This window comes from Molossus molossus, unplaced genomic scaffold (assembly GCF_014108415.1).
Source record: "Molossus molossus isolate mMolMol1 unplaced genomic scaffold, mMolMol1.p scaffold_m16_p_2, whole genome shotgun sequence".
Lineage (NCBI taxonomy): Eukaryota > Metazoa > Chordata > Mammalia > Chiroptera > Molossidae > Molossus > Molossus molossus.
This window is the reverse complement of record NW_023425355.1, coordinates 43803161-43810388: the sequence shown is the minus strand read 5'-3', so window position 1 is coordinate 43810388 and position 7228 is coordinate 43803161.

The following is a 7228-nucleotide window of genomic DNA, read 5'->3' as shown; positions in this document are numbered from 1 at the left end:
TTCTTATTAATCTACTGTGAGAGTGCTGCACATACAGAAGTCAAGAGATGGGTCCAATTCTATTCAGTGATGTGTTAATTGTTAGCAAAGAAAAATGGCACCAGGTGTTAACCTCAGTTCAACCACTTCAGTTCTTGAGTTCTAAAAGAAGAATTCAGAGCCAAGACTCAAATTATAAGAGAAAATTTATTTAGAACATCACAGAAGTAGTAGAAGGGCCTTTAGAGCTTAGAAGAAAGAGGGATGAAAGAAAGGAGAGGCATAGGCATGCTCCAGAAAAGAGAGAGCGAGAGTCTGTGCCCTGGGAAAGGCTGGAGTGGGAAAAGGCATGAGTGTACTTCATACAGAGAACTATACTGGGTCCTCCATCCCATGGGCTTTTATCTGAGGTCTCAGGGGAGGATCTCAATAGACTATTCATTAGCTTTCCAGGCATGCCTCCTCAAGGTCCTGCTCTCCACTGATTGATAGCACCAGGGGAGGGGGTCATTAGTCATTGCAGCTGGTCCTGATGTCAACCACAGCATAACTCCACTTGGTTTTGCTGCTTTTCTGGGCATGGAGCTGAAACACAACTGAAGCTTAGATGTCATTGCCAGGGGTTAATGATTCAGAGAGTGGTTATACAAGGGCTTGTAATTTTATCCATCGCTAGGCATGCAGTGCTCTTCACCCTGGTGACCCTCTGTACCTGGCCCATCTTTCCTACTCTGCTCATGCCTATCTAAATGCCTATTATATTAATAAAACAATGATATTTTGCAACTTGCACTAAGCCATAGAGATATTGTTGAATGATGAGAGTCTAATTAAAAATAAAAAATTGCACTTGCCCAGTTGGTGTGGCTCAGTAGTTGAGCGTCAACCCATGCACCAAGAGGTCATTGGTTTGATTCCTGGTCAGGGCGCATGCCCAGGTTGTGGGCCAAATGCCCAGTGGGGATGTGCAGGAGACAACCAATTGATGTTCTCTCTCATTGATGTTTCTATCTCCCTCTCCCTCTCCCTTCCTCTCTCTCTAAAATTAAAAAAAATAATAATTAAAAAAATTTAAAAATTGCACTTGAAATGAAAGTGTTCACCATGAATAAGGTTGTTTGACTTTAAAAACAGTCCATAGAGAGGATTAATAAGAAGATTTAAATACATTCATAGTTTAAAGTATGTTTCACATTTAATGAAAGAAGTGAGAGGAATGCAGTGTCTACGAGGCTGAAAATAATGAAATGACTAGAGATCATATTTTAAAAATTCAGATGTCACAAACAACACAATAAAAATTTGGGAGTTTCCTATACTAGTTGGCAGGCAAAATTTCCTACTTTTTGATGATGTAATTTATTTTTTTAACTTTTTTAGTTCAGAAACCCAAAAGCACAAGCCTGTGAAATCAGTAAGAAGACTTTTTAAAGTATATCAAAAATTTCAGGCGAATTAACAATTGACTTCTAGGAGAGAATGTGGCAATTTAGCAGTAGACAGTTGCTTTAAAATTTAAGAAATAATAAATGATCTATAGATTACAATCAAGAACCAAGGTTTAATTTGGACCAATTTCTGTTTAACATTATTCAGAGTGGTTTTACTCTGGTCCACACACCTATAGAGTGGGCATTAACTGGGAGCCTATTAGAAATGCAGAAGCTCAGACCCCAACCCAGACCTACTCAATTAGCTATCAGCATTTTAATAATATTTCCAGGTGATTTATTTGTATATTCAATTAGAAAAGCACTGATATACAGCAGGTCCTTGAATAACATCTTGTCGCTATAATGTTAATGAGAAAAAACATTGTTTTCCATCCATGGCTGCTATCTGTGTGGAGTTTGCATATTTTCCCCATGTCTGTGTAGATTTTCTGTGGGTAGTTTGGTTTACTCCCACATCCCAAAGATGTGCATGTTAGTTGAATTAGCTTTTCTAAATTGCCCCATTCTGAGAGAGTATGGGTGAATGTGTGACTGTTCTCTTTGATGGAAGGGCATCCGATCCAGAGTGGGTTTCCACCTTGTGTTCAGAGCTGATAGGATAAGCTCCAGCCACCGGCCACCCTAATCAGAATAAGTGGCTTGGAATATAATACTTTTTAAAAAATTAATCTTTCTTAATTTTATGTATAGCTCATATTTATTTCAATGTTTAATAATAGAAGTGTTTTGAGTCTTTAGAAATTTGATGATGTTTTTGTTACTAGCAATATGCCACAGGAACTTAACTCTTGTTTAAATGAATTAGCCTATGGTAAAATTTGTTTTCTTATGTCATTTCACTTAAAGTCACACTTTCCAAGAACCTATCAATGATGTTAAGTGAGACTTACTGTATAACACTATTTAAAATGGAAAACACTAAAGCAAAATAATGAACAAGCAAGCCCATGGGCAGGGTAACTACAGCTTTGTCATTGTTACTGATCATACATCTCTAAAAGGGAAAAAATAGCTAAAACTTTAGTGTGTAGGATAGGAAAAATAATTTTACCTCTACCCTTATAGGTTCTTGGCTGTGATCCCCCCTTAATAAAAGATATTTTAACTGGAATAAAACAGAAGTTTAACAATATTTATACCTCCTGCATACATGGGAGAGACCCAGGAAAACTGGATAAGTCTCTAAAATGTCCCAAGCCACTAGCTTAAATAACATTTCCAGTTAAAGACAAAAGATGGGGTTGGGGGACAGTTATGGGAGGTTATCAGGAAAAGCACAGTAAACCAGGGTAAGGTTTTGATGCAGATTTAAGTCAGTTGCCTTCTCCATTGATAAGAGTCTTTAGAGATTTAGTTATCTTCCTTTTCCTGGCACAGAGAGGAAAACACCCTTATAAATGGAGATTCCCTTATAAATGTAAATGTCTGTTAAAGGGTAAGTTCTACTTAGTTTTCATAGCTTTTCCTGTGTCTGCTATTTCTTAAATATAATCAGCCTAAAATAATCCTTATGCCAAAGAGGCATCTTTTAGGGTGGCAAATTCTGCTCCCCTTTAGGTATGAACTAGAATACTAGAAACCAAAATTAATTTTTGACTCTAATAAAAGTTTAAAAACATTTATTTGAGCCAAAGGAGCTGTGTTACTGAACTGAAGGGGTTTGTGCACATCAAAGCCCTATAACATTTGAACAGTAAAGAAGGTAAAGGTTTATTTAAGGACGTGGCTTCAGTCCCAGAGACACAAGTGAGCTTTCATTCCAAGACCTCCCCAGTGGCCTCTAGGAGATAGACTATATAGAGGAAAAATCATCAGTCATGGTCACTAATGGGCTCTATTGATAATAGCTATGGAATTGTTCTGTCTGGTTTCATGAGGGTGTGGTTGGTAGAGTTTTTATGCCAGATGGGCCTGGGGCTGAGGTCAAGATGTTATCTTCAGTTTGACCAAAACTTTGTTCTTTTGATCAACAGAACTGAGGCTTTATTCTTAAGATAGTCCGACACCTACCAGAACCTGATGTCCTAAGCGTTTAATAATTAAGGGAGTGGATGTGCAATATGTCATGGTGCACATAGAAGGACAAAGCTAGCTTAAGTTAAGGAAAAAGTCATATCAAAGGAATGAAGTTCTTGTGCAGTTGCAGCTGCAGCCTGGGAGACACAGACTAAGGTAGCAACCTAAACTGTGCTCACCTAAGGCAAAAAAGGAGGCCATCTTTTACAGAGAAAGTTCCCACCCAGTTCCCAATTTTATGCAAATGAAGTTTCCAAATCATGCAGGTCTGACTGGTTGGTATAGATGCAAATGAGGATATAATTTGCATAGTTCTGATTGGACAGGGTAGGTCTTAGTCCCTTGGTAGAAAGAGAAACCAGGGCTTCCCTGCAGTGGTTGACTCAGACTACATAAATAAGCTAAGCATAGCATTGGAAAGCAAGAGTTCAATCTGAGCGTCTTCCCAGTTTACAAAGTAGGTGGGGAGCCCCTGTCAACAAATGGCTGCTATACTTTTATTATTCATAAAATTTGGGACCTCGGTGAACTATGGGGAGACCCATCTCAGCAGATAAATGCCTTCTCATGGTTCACATCAAATGATCTTTCTTCTCGGAGTTCACAGCCCTTTACTATCACTTGTAATCAGTGATGCACTCCCATTTCTCTAAGTAGATCTATCCTTGTTAAACAATAAAACTCCTACAGTAATATGAATTAAGATATAAAATGATTGGCAATTGCTTTAAAACCAGGGCTTGCTAAAGTTGAATTTTAATGTGTTGAGGAATGTTGGGGAGGAAGGAGAAATGTGAAGGGTAGAGGTCAAGGCTAAACAAGGAAATGGCAGGCAATCCCATCCTTGGAGGCTGAATAAGTCTTGGAAAATTAGTATTCCAATTCCCCTGGTCAGAACATGCATAACAAACTCTACTAATTACAATAATCTGGAATCCCTGCCATAAACCTGATGTCTTTACCAGAATTGTGATGTAGCAAGGGCTCCCTGCCTGAAGAACATAGAAGCCAATACTATCGCACCAGCTTTCGAAAAAAGGAAAACAAATTGCCTTTATTGGGAAGTTGACTGCCAAGGAGACAGGAGGCTAGGCTCAAATCTGTTCCTCTACTCCAGGGTTTGTGGCAAGATCTAAGACATTTCAGCACTAGATTTTCCTGGAAAACAAACCCTTTGCCTCTGAAATGGTTCCAGCACTCAGGTTTTGTTCATGTCCTGGTCTTTCGGTTTCATGTATGGAAGCAGTTAAGGGTTCACAAGTGTTACTTGTAAGTGGTGTATCCAAGGTTTAAACTTTGGTTCCGGGTCTTGTTAGAAACAGGATAAGACCAATTTGAGATCTTTCTGAGGTTACAGAATTGCCCCAATAAGTGAATGTGGCAACCAAGTGGAACCAAATCTGGACAGATTTGGACTTTGCAAAAGGACCTTTGGAACTACTGGCCTACTAGTTGTGTAGGTTTATAAACCTTTTAATAATGTGACCTCAACTTTTTTGAAATGGAAGTCTTTGAACTCAAATGGAAGTCTTTGAACTCTTTTTTTTTTTTTTTTTGCATTATGATAGAGTTTCAAGCCATTGAAAATTTCCCAAATGCTTTGTATACAGACAGCTCCTCAAGTCACAGTGCCCTTTGTCTATCTCTCTTCTGCCATCTAGGGTTTCCCTAGCTCCTCATTTTGACCAGGTGCCTTTATAACCTCCCAGCAACTAAGGAATGACAGCTTTCACAGCAGGTATCCCCTGGGATTCTACTCTAGGACAAAAGTAAATGAGGATTGCTTAATGGGTATGTGTCCTGTGCAATTGCTGGAAGGGCCTGAAACATGGTGTAGTGTTCTCCTATCATCAACTTGAAATCCTTAATAATTTTTGAAGAAGAGGCCCCATATTTTATTCTTCACTGTGCCCTATTAATTATGTGGCCATGCCTGAAACCAGCATCCGTTTTGATTAAGCTGCTCAGGCAGTACCATCAAAATATTTTGAACATCACTCCCTGGTTTTTATACTGGTAAATAAGTGTTTAGAATGTTAGAAATCATTCACCATCCACCCTTTAATCTACTTCAACATTTACTGCACATGTACCATATGCCAGACATTGTGATAGTCATGAAAGATATAGCTATCCAGCCTGAGACGATCTTGAAGGGGAGAGAAGTAATGTTTATTGAGTGTCTACTATGACTCAACTTCTGTGTTAGGTGCTTTTTATGGCTCTATTTCAATAATCATTCAATCCTCACCACAATCTGATAGGTATATAAGGTGAACTTATAAATGAAAAAAAAAACATACATTAAATAATACATATAGAGTGTTAGAGTTGGAATAAAAATTTATTATTATTTATATTCTCAAGATAGTTCTAGTTTCATTCACAGTAAAAAGAAGTAATTTAGAAAAGCACTTCTAGAATGGTGGCATGAGGAACTTCATTGCCCTCTCAGTCAGCAAAACTACCATAACGGTTGAAAATTATTTTAAAAAAATACTTAAAGTATCTGGAAATTGCTATAAAACCTACAGAAAATGGAGAAACATTTGTTCAAAAAAATTTAATGAATCTTGGTAAGATCAGCTAGAATCTGTGGCATTTGAACCATGAATTTTTCTTCCATCTTTTCCAGCTCAGTGCAATAGAAACTCTACTCCAGGTGGGTATAACTCGTAACATCGGACTTCCTCTTTTTCACATTCAAGTTTAAGACTATTATTTCTTTCCAGGAGGAGCTGGCTACCAGCACTCCTTATTCTTCTTAATTCTTTTTTGCAAAAACTCTGTTTCAGGGCAAGAGATGTCTACCCAGTACCCGTTCATATAACAAACTCTACCGTAGGCATAGAAGCTGAGAATATTGGGCTCCAATAATCTTCACCCTGACTTCCACGTAGAGCAGAGGTGCCATGCTGGGAGGGACAAACCAAGAAAAGCAGTAATTCCCTACCCTTCTGCTCCTCCCCAGGCCACAGTTTAGCTTGTAATGGGTGGCACTGAAAGAGTAAAATTCTTGCCCCCATCTCTGGAGCAGTATCACAAAGGTTCTACATAGGAGCAAAGTCAGGTCATAACAGAGAGCTTTTTAGCTCTCCCTAAATGGACTAACTTTATTTAGAATACAGACTGAGGAAGTTTTAGTCTAAGGGTGCTGTAAAAAATGCAGGTTTTTCTAGTGAGCAAACATAACACAAAAAGGCAGAAGAGATAATAGGTCTATAAAGGAATAACATTTCTATATCTCACTGTCATTGAAGTTAGTTTAAATCTAAAGAAGATATGGTAATATGTATGTTAAAAGCCTTAGTGTAACCACTAATAAAATATATTTTAAAATATATTGAACAACCATTAAAGTAATTTAGATGCTATACTAAAAACATTCATTTACAATTGAAGGCAATAAAGAGTGAAAGGACAAAAGAACATGAGTCATAGAAAAACAAAAAGTAAAATATCAGTAATAAATTCAATAATATAAGTAATAACATAAAATATGAGTAAATTATACAATATAATAAAAAGTCAGGTAATTTGAGAGTGGATAAAAAACAAAGCCCCAACTATATGCTATCTGTAGGAGAATTCACAGGTTTTAAGTGAAATGACTGAACAAGATATACCATGCAAACTTCAACCAAAGGGAGCAGAATTACCAAAATGATTTTAATGGTAAAAAATGTCTTTAGAGCCCTGGCCAGTTTGGCTCAGTGGTTAACGCATCAGCCTGTGGGCTACAGAGACCCGGGTTTGGTTCCCGCTAAGGGCATGTACCT